General features: G+C 31.2%; 1 long non-coding RNA gene across 1 annotated transcript; it reads left to right on the forward strand.

Moving 5' to 3' along the window:
- The first annotated feature begins 12445 nt into the window (after positions 1 to 12445).
- On the forward strand, positions 12446 to 13223 carry LOC107866230. The gene is made up of 2 exons (XR_001672820.2): positions 12446 to 12704; positions 12766 to 13223. It is a non-coding gene; the product is annotated as an uncharacterized LOC107866230 (long non-coding RNA).
- The last annotated feature ends 295 nt before the right edge of the window (positions 13224 to 13518 follow it).

Consider the following 13518-nt stretch of genomic DNA (forward strand, 5'->3'; position numbering starts at 1 on the left):
CTACACTTAAACATTTTTGACTTACTAACTCACTTCTCTACTGACAACACTTAACTATATTCAAAACACAAGTCCACCTTTCAAGTAACTACACTTAAACATTTTTGATTCACTAATTCACTTCTCAAATGGCCACACTTAACTAAATTCAAAACACAAATCCACATTTTAAATACCTACACTTAAACATTTTCAAGTCACTTATTCACTTCTCTAGTGACCACACTTAACTATATTCAAAATACAAGTTCACCTTTCAAGTAACTACACTTAAACATTTTCGACTCACTAATTCACTTCTCAAATGACCACACTTTAGTAAATTCTACACATTCATGACAATGTATATGTCAAAAGTCAAAATCAAAAAAGTTACTCTCATTACGAGATTGCAAATCTAAAATTTGAAGTTTATAACTTAGGTTCGTAATAGGTTATTTTAAGTGTCCAGTCGAGTATACCGAAGAAACACCAGCGTGAAAAAAGGACAATTTCAGGTTAAATATTTTGGTGCATCTCCTTCAAGGCCAGAATCCAGATAGGTAAAAAGTTAATTCCATTTTTTTTGTTGTTTTAGGTAAAAGATTCTAAAGAAAAACGAAGTAGTAGTAGAAAATAAGGAAGTACACTTCAGTGGAAACAAGCAAAGCCAATTCGAATGTGTTTTTCCTAAGCAAGTTCAATTCACTGGTTATAAGACGTGTCCAAATGTCAATTCCAAAGTCCTCAATACAAAGTTTTCTACTCCGGCTATATATCTTATTAAAGATTAGAGCATCTTGCTTTAATTAAGATTACATTTGTCCAAAATCTCAACCCTATGTCGTTTTGTCTTTCATTCTTTTTATTACTGTTATGTCTGAGTTAGTTTGTGTGTTCCTTGACTAATTTCATAGTATACTTGTTACCTCTCACTAACATAAGTATCAGACAACTAAAAGAAAGAAAAATACACAGTGACAAGGATTGAATGAAGGAGAAAAGAACATACTTTATCAATATTATAGATTCCACAACTAACTCACTTCTCATGTGCCGAAGATTGTAGTTTTGCCGACTGAGTAATGAAGAGGAAGTCGATGCTGGTGCAGTGGCTGGTGGGTAGCAACGTTGGCGGCGGTTCTTGATGGTTCCACCGGCTGGAGCCATGGATGGAAATGGGAGAGCGGAGAGACGAGGCCGGCGATGGGTCGCTACTGCTTTGGTGTCTCACCAGCCACGATGACTGGCGTGGTGGTGGCCGGTGGCAGCTTTTGCTATTTGATAGAGAAAAAAAGAAGAGAGAGAAAGAGAAAGAGAGAGATGCGACTGTTGAGAGAATAGTGGGATTAGGGTTCGTTTTGTTATTTAAAAATAAAACAAAGGGGGTGTGATCTCAGCTGTTGGATCTATCTTGATCCATGGCTGAGATTAAAGGATTAGGAAAAATAAATTAAGACTCTTTAATATATTAAAGGTGGCTATAATTGTCATCAATTGAGTACAAAAATGATCGAAAATTAAATAAGTAGAAGAATTTAAATGAAATTGGTTGTTGTTGTTGTTGTTGTTGTTGTTGTTATTATTATTATTATTATTATTATTATAATAATAATAATAATAATGATAATAATAATTAATAGATAGATAGATAGATAGATAGAAAGACAGACAGACAGACAGATAGATAATGTATTTTGTTAAATAATTGTGAGTGTGCATGTTTATGAAAAAATAATAAGATATGATATTTGAATTGATAAATCATAAAAAATGGTAAAAAAAAGTAATAAAATAATTTGTTAATCAGATAAATTATCGATTACTTGTCTTACGTTATTACAACTTCAATAATATAAGCGTTTCTACATTGACACAAAATAGTATATCTATTTCCTCAATAGTATGATATCAACGTATTATTCAAGTTATTTTGATATATCGATTCGGTTATCTAGATTTTGATTATTGTATACGTCACTACACGAAATATACGTATATATAAATATATTCGATTGGCTATCAACTTTAAAATACGTACTATATACATCACATACACGAGTTTACTACCCTATAATAATATACAACGTATTTTACATATACTCAGATGAATTATCGGTTAGTTTAATATCTTATGTCATTATAATACCTTCATTACATAATATGTATATACACTATATATATACCTATATATACACACACATATAAGCACTATCGACTATATAATGTTCTAAATACATACTAGATACATCACATACATACACGAGTATATTACTCCGTAATGTAATGCGACGTATTTTGTATACATACTTTGACGAATTATCGATTAATTTGACTAACATACATTAATATCACATCAACGTACAGTATACAATTACTTCAATCGTTTCAAATCAAGGTATTCATTATTTTTTGATAGATTCTGCTAGTTTTTGACTACATTGTTTATCGATCGATCACTACATCATATATATATATATATATATCAACTCTTGAAATACGTATTATATACTTCACATACACGATTTTGCTATCCAATAATAATATACAACGTATTTCACATATACTCAGATGAATTATCGGTTAGTTTTCTTATATCATTATACCTTCACTACATAATATGTTTATATACTATATATATACCTATACATACACACACGTATACACACTATCTACTATATATATCAAGTTCTAAATACGTACTATATATATACATCACATACGTACACGAGTATATTACCCCGTAATATAATGCGATGTATTTCGTATACATACTTTGATGAGTTATCGATTGTTTTGACTAACTTACATTAATATCACATCAACATACAATATATTATTACTTCGATCCTCAATAGTATCATATATATGAACGTATCATTCAAAATATTTTGATATAGAGATTCAGTTATCTAACTTTCGATTGCTGCATACATCACTACACGAGATATACGTAGATATACATATATTCAATTGTCTATCATCTTTCAAATACATACTATAAACATCACATAGACGATTTTACTACCCCATAATAAACATCAGCTTTCAAATACGTACTATAAACATTAGTTTTCAATTGTCTATCCCAACGGTATGATATATATATACACACATATTCATTATACAAAGATTATGCATATTTAACTACATTTAATGTATATATAAAGGAAAATATTTATCTTATCTATTGAAACATTAGTAAAAGAAAAGATTTCGTTTAACGTAACTTGTATATCGTATTTGATATATTTTTTAGTGTAAGTTTTTTCACAAAATCTAAGATTGATTGATTTTTATTATTATTATATTGGTTATTGACTGCGTGTAATCAGTATAATTTTAAAAAATGATATATTAGATTATTTTTTAATAAAGTAAATATATTAGATTATATATATAATCTAATATATTATTTTTACTAATAATAATAATTAGATTACATAAAGTATATATTAGATTATATAATTTTTTTTAAAAAAAAAATATTTTTTTAATTTCAAAACCGATCACAAATGGTCGGTTTTTAAAATTATTATTTTTTATTTTAATAAAAAACTAACCACATGTGGTTGGTTTTTAAAATTTTTTATTTTATTATTTTAATTAAAAATCGACCACAAGTGGTCGGTTTTTTAAAATTATTTTCTTTTTATTTTAATTAAAAAACAACCACATGTGGTCGGTTTTTTAAATTAATTTCATTAAAAACCAATCACAAGTGATCGGTTTTTAAAAATTATTTTCTTTTTATTTTAATTGAAAACCGACCACATGTTGTCTTTTTTTCAAAATATTTTTTAAAAAAAAAAATTAAAAACCGACCACTAGTGGTCATTTTTTTAAAAAATTAATCAAAAATAAATTTTTAGAAATCGATCACAAGTGGCCGGTTTCTAAAAATATTTTTTAATTATATTATTTTTAAAAGAAAACCGACCACAAGTGTTCGGTTTTGTTATTTTTTTTAATTTTTATTTGTAAAATAAATAATAATTAATATAAAAATTATTGAAATGATTATTTTGAAATTTTAAAATATAAAAGCAACCATATGTGGTCTCTTTTTTTTTTTAATTTTTTTTTTTTTAAAAAAAAAACCACTTGTGTTTGTTTTTTTTTTTAATTTTTTTTAAAAATAATTTTTAAAAACCGAACACAAGTGGCCGGTTTTTTAAAATATTTTTTAATTATATTTTTTTAAAGAAAACCGTCCACTTTTGTTATTTTTTTAATTTTTATTTTTATTAAAAAATAATAATTAATATAAAAATTATTGTAATGTTATTTTGAAATTTTAAAATATAAAAGTGACCACATGTGGTCGCTTTTAAAAACAAAAAAATAAAAAACCGACCACATGGTGTGGTCAATTTTTTTGGTTTTTTAGTAGTGTCTTGACTGATGGTACCCAAATCGAAGACCGATCTTGGAGAAAAATTTAGCATCCTGAAGTTGGTCAAACAAATCATCTATCCTTGGAAGATGGTACTTATTCTTCCTGTCACCTTATTTAATTGCCGATAATCAATACACATTTGAAGGAAACCATCCTTCTTACGCACAAACAAAATAGGTGCACCCCACGGGGACACACTAGGTCAAATAAAACCCTTGTCTAGAAGATCCTTTAACTGCTTCTTGAGCTCCTTCAACTCAGCTAGAGCTATTCTATATGAAGGGATAGATATAGGACTAGTGTCGAGAACAAGATCAATACCAAAATCAATCTCCCTATCAGGAGGAACACCAGGAAGATCATCAGGGAAGACTTTAGGAAATTCATTTACCATGGAGACGAAATGTATTAAAGGATTCTCCAAGGTAGAATCTTTAATCCGGACCAAATGATAGAGACACCCCTTGAAAATTAATATCTGGGATCTAAGATATGATATGAACCTTCTATTAGGCCCTAGGGAAATACCTTCCCACTCAATGACCAGTTCATTAGGGAAATTGAAGATGACCTTACGGGTCTGACAATCTAAAAAAACATAGCACGAATACAACCAATCCATCCCCAATATAACATCAAATAAACCATGTCTAACTCTATCAGATCTACCAAAGTTTCTCTATCACCAACACAGACACCACACAACCCCTATAAACTCTTCTAGCAACTACAAAGTCACCTACCAGGGTAGAAACACAAAAGAGGTCTGAAATACATTTGGGGTTGAATTTAAAATGCACAGCCATAAATGTGTCCACATAAAAAAAGAGTAAACCTAGGATTAAGTAAATAGTATACATCACAGGAAAAGAGTTTCAACATACCAGTAACGAAATTATAGGATGCCTCGAACTCCTGATGGGTAGTGAAGGCATAGAGACTATTTTGACCAATGCCAGAGTAAGAAGCAAAAGTAGCACCCTTTGGTGCAGGAGCTGATGCAGCAGCAACAGGAATCTTGTTTGCCCCAGAAGCAACCCTAGAAGGATAATCTCTCTACATATGACCAATCTGACCACATTTAAAGCATTTGTTCTTTTTTTCTTCACAAATATCATGATGCACCCGACCACAGAATCTACAAGGGGGATATAATGAAGTTGACTGAGCTCTACTATCCTGAGACTGGGCACCCTGCTCTAAAAAACCATCACCACTTTGTATACAGTGATCACCTAATGACTTTGAATAAGGAGCACTAGTCGTAGAGTAGGAACCAGAGTTACCCCACTTCTTCTTAGGCCATTTTTCTCTATCTCTACTACTTTGCTACAAACCTCCACCCTGATCTGAGTAGCAAAACTTCTTACTCTGCCTCTCCCCAATTTCAATCTACTTTTTCTTGTCTTCTTCGACTTGCTGTATATAAACCAAAAGTCGGTAAATATCCATGTCCTTATTTAACAAGGCTGCCTTACTCTCCAGAATCAAGTCTCGAGATAACTCAAAAGTAAAATTCTTCATCCTAGCCCTCATGATAGCCACCAACTCCAGAGCATATAAAGATAACTGATGGAATTTCAAGGCATATTCCTCGTCTGACATCTTGCCATGCTTCACGTTTATAGACTCCTTAGTCATTGCCTCCCTCAACTCCTAAGGAAAGAAGCAATCCAGAAAAGTACTAGAGAAATCATCCCATAAAGAGGACTCAACATTATTGCCCCTAAGCTGCTCGCACTCTTCATACCATTGGTATGATAAATCTTTCAATTGATAAGATACAAATTCTACACCTCCACCTCAATAGAATGTATCACATGAAAGATTTTTTTAATCTCATCAATGAAATATTAAGGATTTTTCTCAACTTTAGAGACAGTAAAAATAGGAGGATTCAATCTCATGAATTGGCTAACTCTAGTGGCCTTAAAGGATGGAGAAACTGAAGCAACCCGCTCAGTCTAAGAGGCCACCAACTGGGTAAGCAAATGAATTTACTGGCGGAACTCAACATTAGACACACCATCCTAGGGTGCCTAAGGAGGGACAGAAGAAACTGGTGGAACTCTATCAGGGCAATCAAAAGTAGCGACCCTATACCGGGTATGAAATCCTGGAGTGGGATGAGCTCCATTCACATTATCCTCAGATAGGATAGAAGAGTTTCCACGGTTATCAGATCTTCTTGGAGTCATGATATGAAAGGTGAACAAACGGGGATTAGATAAATTTAAGACCTTAGACTTTATAGCTTAAAACTAGAACAACAAAAAAGGGAAAAATCCCTAAATGTCTTGTAGCCTTTTCCTTATAAGTGTGGCACGCTACAAACCCATAAATGAGACTCTACTTGACACGAATTTGTTAGAAACCCAATGACACTAAACCTAGGCTCCAATGTCATCTTTATCACGACCCAAAATAGGGCTTAGCCATGACGAGTATCTCAAGTCTCACGTGGACTAGAGACCACCCCCTACACCTAACCAAGTCAATACAATATTTCCAATGTCGGATGAATTCCGAACATATAACAATATAGATTGAAGAACAATTACTACTTCTATGATCAACAACCAACCACCGACCAACACCACGTAAGTCCACAGAAATCCAACAAAGCCTTCTAGACACGAACCAAGATTGTATATCAATAAAGTGTCGGGACATACCCCCGATTATATCCAAAAACAAGTCTAAACAGTCTAGAACATAAGAGACCAAAATATGAAATGTAGTCTTCAAATGTATGGAAGCTCACCACTTCAATGTCAACTCATGAGCTGATACCGAATCTTAATCACTGAGTATGAGAAGTAGAAATAGGGCCAATTTTTGCATCACATGGAGATACAACATCCGAAGATGGTTAGCAGTTGGAATGCTAGCATGTAGCTTAGGAATACGGGATAACATAATGCTATGATCAACTGTTCAAAATCATTTAAGATTTCATGCACATCATCCAAAGCATATATATATATATATATATATTCGGAATGCCCTAAAGGGGTTATAAGATGTGGGTTTTAATTTGGATAAGAGAGAAAATATTCGGAATGCCCCTAACTTAAAACCTAAAAAGGTACCGCCATTGACTATGGGTCAATCATTGACTCGTAGCCACTCCTTAAGACTCATCACCATGAGTCGTAATGAAGGTAGAACTACCAAGGCACCATACATTGCTGACCTACGACTTAATGACACGACTTGTAATGGAGCACTATGACTCGTAGGTCCAGTCGTAGTCAACAAAGAACACAAATTAGGGAGTACACTGGACACCCTAAGATTACACTTGATGACTCTTAACAAATCCTTACAGCTCTTAGTGAGCCTCTCATACTCAGAGCAAATCTACCCACAAACTTATTAATTTGGTTACGACTTGTCCCAACGACCTGTCAAGATACCCTACGACTCATAGGTCAAGTCGTAGTCAAGGGAGTGAGTGCAAAATTTTAGAAATTTTCAATAACCAAAAACCCGGGGCGTTACCCAATAAGTATGTAATCTTTATACAAATTGTTTCTAATCAATGATGAATTTTTTATATTCTTCAAAACATCAACCGAATAAACTTTGAACCCTGATGAGGTTTTTATGTTCTTTAAGTCATAATAAAATTTAAACAGAGTAGAAAATCATAATTCTAAATCTCTAGAAATCAATATAGACAGTTTAATGAATCGATGAAGTTTTTATATTCTTCGAATTGAATGCACATTTTGATTTCTCAATAAAATTTCTATATTCTTCTAACCGAGTGAGGTGAAAATCAAAATATTTTAGTCATCACTAAAATTAGACATAATACAATATAAACAAGTACTTATAATTTTATTTAGATTATTATTTTTGATTAAATAAAATCTTTATTCAATGTTGTGAACATTTATAGTAAGTTCAAAAGAAAAAGTTCTAGCCCTGTCTTCATCATATGAACTTTAACAATAAGTTCAACCAAACTTATGAACAACAAAAATGAAGTTCAAACTATTTTTGAAAATAGTAGACAAATTTAGAAGAAGATGAAGAATCAAGTTTGCTAAATTCACAGTGTATCTTTAAGAAAATTGTTCTCCTGAAGTATCTGAGGCTATGGAATATATCTTTCAGGATAAAATAAGTCACTTGTGTTGAATAGCGGTACCTTAAATTTTACCGAACAATTGACTCACTATCACAATTGAGTTTTTGTAAGAAATAGGAGCTTTTGACTTCAAAATTTTGTGTCAATATCTGAGGAAAATCAGATATTTATAATCAAAAGGTGTTGCTTCAAAAAAAAGTAGTGATTTTGAAGCGTTATACTATTTCGAATTATCGGATCAATATACAGACCCATCTACGGGAATCGATGCATATCATTCCATAAATCAAAATAGAAAGTTAAGATGCAACCTGCAAAGCCATTAGTAGAAGCAGAAGTCTATATGCGGCAATAGATCACTCAACAAATTTCAAATAATTAACTGAAGGATCATATCCATTCTATATGCTTTTTGATATACGACCGAACATCATCTTTTATGTCCACAAATAGAGAAAAAGTTTTAGATCAGATTATTAGATTAAAAATCATTTATACTTAAGTTTCAAATGAATTTTATCCAAAAAGATAGTCTCTCAATTATTTGACAAATTTAAATCTAAATTTGAAGTCGACCAATGATGACGACAATGCCAGGTTTGACTTCTTCCTTACTAATAACATAGAGTAATGATTAAGCATAAGAAACTGTTTTTCTTCCACTATGAGGAAGAACACTTCTTTTATAACGTAAAAACACAATTCACTTTTTCCTCAATTTCTCACATTTCAACTAGAATCCAATATTTTTTTCCGAAAAAGTTTCATCTTAAATTGTTGAAATAAAATATCGCTTCACTTCTTCTATTATTCTATAAACCTAATACTTGGATGCCCAATTTGTTTGCGGAGATTCTTCGTCTTTGCATTCACAGTTGAGATTTCCAAGGGTACATAAAGTTCTTGAGGCAAATTGAATAATGGAGTTGAACATATTCACTTTAAAGAATTATTTTTTTAGTTGATCAGTATTTTTGATATTTATCTATAAATTTCCTTTATAAGACTCTTTTGTGTTCCTTGATCTATTTGTTTCCTCACACTTTAGTAGATATTTGGCTGTAATTAAAATCTGTAACTGCTATATTAAAATTTTAGGATGAACAATCGAGTTTGGTGAATTTTTAAAATCCATGTTCTACAACAATAATTATTATTTATAATAGATTTTTATTTTTTATTTTTATTTTATCTTTTTATCTTTTTATTTTTTGCAACATTTGTTTTTCTTTATTTTTCGTTTTGTCTTTTTTGCCTCATTTTTTTCACAACTTTTATCTGTTTTTTTTCTTTTCTCTTCTCAACTGCTATTTTTTTTCCTTTTCTCTTTTTATTTTCTTTGTTTTTTTACTATTCCTTTTAATTCTATCAACCTTTAATTTATTTTTTATTTTTTCTTCTTTTTCTCTTTTTCCTCAACCCTTATCTTTTCTTTTCTTTGATTCCTTCCAGACAGCAAGTTACAATCCATAGATAAGAACTGACACCGGCACATTATTTCTTGATTTATGAGATGTCTTATAACTCTTACCTTAGAAGCAAAACTTAGTCTAAGAACTTTCAAACAACAAATTACATTTCATGGACAAGATTTGATACAACCACATTGTATTTTTATTTATGATATGTTTTATAACTCTTACATTAGAGGCAAGACTTATCCCAAAAATTTTCAAATAACAACTTACGCCTCATGGAAAAGAGTTGATACAACTACACCTTTTCATGATTTATGAGCTGTTCTATAACTCTTGCCTTAGAGGCAAGACTTAGTCCAGGGACTTTTAAACAACAAATTACATTCCATAGGCAAGAGTTGACACTAATACATTGTGTCTTGATTTATGAGATGTTCTATAACTCTTTATTTAGAGGCAAGACTTAGCCCAAGGACTTTCAAATAACAAGATATGCCCCACGAGCAAGAGTTGATACTACCGCATGATGTTTTAATTTATGCACGATATTTTTCATAACTCTTACCTTAGAGACAATACTTAGCCTAAGGATTTTCTAACAACAAGTTATGTCTTATGAGCAAAAGTTCACACTATCACACTGTGTTTTGACTTGTGAAATTCTTTATAACTCTTGTCTTAAAGGTAAGACTTAACCCAAGGACATTCAAACATCAAGTTATGCCCCATGGGCAAGAATTAAAACTATCACATTGTGTCTTGATTTATGAGATTTCCTATGACTTGACTTAGAGGCAAGACTTAGACCAAGGACTTTCAAACAATAAGTTACAACCCATGCGCAAGAGTTGACACTATCATATTGTGTTTTGATTTATGAGATATTCTATAACTCTTGCCTTAAAGGCATGACTTAGATCAAAGACTTTCAAACAACAAGTTAAGCCCTATGGGTAAGATTTGATACTACCACACTGTGTCTTGATTTATGAGATACTCTATAACTCTTGTCATAAGGGAAATACTTAGACCAAAGACTTTCAAACAATAAGTTATGCTTCATGAGTAAGAGTTGACACTTATGAGATGCTCAATAACTCTTGTTGCAGAGGCAAGACTTAGCTCAAGAGCTTTCAAACAATAAATTACACCCCATGAGCAAATGTTAATACTATCATATTGTGTCTTGGGTTATGAGATGTTCTATACTCTTACCTTAGAGATAAGACTTATCCCAAAGGACTTTTGAATAACAAGTCACACCCTTAAGTTTACTTAAATGTCAAAAAAAGAAGATCCTCTTTACAGATTATCTAATTTTTTGTTCATTAGCAAAAAATAATGGCTTTTGAGAAAAAAGAGAAGAAAAAAAAATGAAGATTGAGAAAAAAAAGAAAAAGAGAAGAAAAAAATAAAAGGTTAAGAAAAGAGATAAAAAAAAAAAGAAGAATAAAAAATAAAAAAATTCAAAAAATAAACGCCGAGAAAAATTAAAAAAATAAAAAAAGCCTGAAAAAAAGAAGAAAAAATGATAAAAGGAAAAAAGAAAAGAAAAATAAAGGTTTAGATAAATGAATTAAAAAAAGAAAATGGAAAAAAATAATGTTTGAGAAATAGACAAAAAAATAAAAGAAAAAATAAAAGAAAAATAAATGGAAACAAAAAAAATAAAAATAGAAAAATATAAAAGAGAGAAAAAAATAGAAGGAGAAAATGAGCATGAAAATATAAAAATATTTAAGGTGTAGAAGGATAAAAAGCTACTTATTTACACATAAAAAAGAAAGAACGTATTTAAAAGACTTTTTTTATGAAAGACAAAAAAACAAAATGGGACAATGGGGGAGGGGGGGTTATCCTATGTAATTTCCTCAACATTTACCTATCATAAAGAGTAAGGCTTATACGCCACGGGTAAGTTACAATATTCAGGCTTACATATTTTTTTCTATTTTGTTCATGTTTCACCTTACCCCAAGATTATGTGTGCTTTCTATTGACTAACAGTCATGGTATTTGATTCTTTCATGAAGAAATATTTATTTTGATCAAACTTTACGGAAAGAATGAGTTATTAAAGTTTATTGTTTTTATTCGGAAAGTTTAACTAAATATATCATATTTTAAAAATATTTACTATTTATAGCTATATAATTTTAATATATGCAACTTACTTAAATATACCATATTTTGAAATTATTTACTATTTATAGTTATGTAATTATAATACATGCATAATTCACTTTTAATACATAGTGCAGAATTTTTTTATTAAACAAGCATAATACATTTAAAACGTACACTTATAATACATGTACATTGTATGCATAATTCACTTTTATTTTCTTAGGCAAAATTTTGGGCTTTTATTATTAATCTCATTAAAGGGAAATTACATTAGGCCAATAGCCCTTATTAGTCCACAAAACTAAAAATAAGGATGAAAACAACTACCCAGCCCAACTAGAAAACCCATGCCCAACCTACCTTTATTACATATAAACCTAGTAGGGTTTCTAAAAAGGCGTTGTATTTCTTTCTCTCCAACAACCCTCAACACCTGAAGAGTGTTGTTGCCTTGGACAAACTCTGAGCTTCAATTTCTATTGCTCAACACTTTTTGTTTTGACCATCTTGTTATTGCTATGTCAACTTTCACGAGTATTTTTTCATTCTTTCCCATTTGTGTCCTTTATGCTCCCTTGTTCACTTTCTCTTTTCCTTTCCAACTGCGTTTTCTAGTGGATAGTGCAAGCTCAAAGTATCATTTCAAGGGATCTTGTCTACTGTTGCCTTGTCTATTCAAATGGTGAGTAGTCTCATATATTTGTGGTATCCTGTTGCCATATCTAACCCCGTTTCTCTTGCAGGTACAACTGGAATGAAGTGCATGGGCAGCTTTAATCCACCACCCCATAAAATTTAAGACAAAGCACTAGGTTCTACATGTTCGATCTAATCAAGGACCCTCTTATTTTGTTGGGTCCTTCTTGTTGGCTGAAGTACATAGGCTAGTTAGTATTTCAGTTATTTGATTCCCTTGAGGCGGTTTGTATATAATCTAGTGAAGAACAAACTGCTTAGAAGAACAAACTGCTTAGCCTTCCCAGCCCCATCACCCTTTGATTGGTGATACTCTTAAAAATGGACATTGTAGTTTATCAATATTCATCAACCTTCTACGTTCTGATTCCATGCTGCTAAAGTCTATAATTTTCTTTGTCTATTGCTGTATTAGTTAGGTAGTCTGTCAATTTATTTCCTTCTCTCAGTATGTGTTGGAACTTATGTTGTTTATTTTCTAAGAGTTGATGAATTTATTATACTATGTCTGCAATACTCCAAGGAAATTCCCACTCGCCTTCTACCACCTTATTTAATAACTATGAATCTATCTAAAAAATAGCATGATTGTGTAAAGCTCTATTACAATGTTTGCTAGCTTCTACTAGTGTTTTTGCTTCTGCTTGTGTACTTATTGTGTCCTCCATCTGCCTACATTCTGCATATAATAGATATTCAGTAGAGTCTCTTAAACAAAAGAGATATGAACTAGGCCCAGGGTTGCCTCTTGAAGTTTCATCAGTGTTGTATTTAACCCATCCATCAGAAGGAAATTCCCA

The sequence above is a fragment of the Capsicum annuum genome, chromosome 3, assembly GCF_002878395.1.
Source record: "Capsicum annuum cultivar UCD-10X-F1 chromosome 3, UCD10Xv1.1, whole genome shotgun sequence".
Classification (NCBI taxonomy): domain Eukaryota; kingdom Viridiplantae; phylum Streptophyta; class Magnoliopsida; order Solanales; family Solanaceae; genus Capsicum; species Capsicum annuum.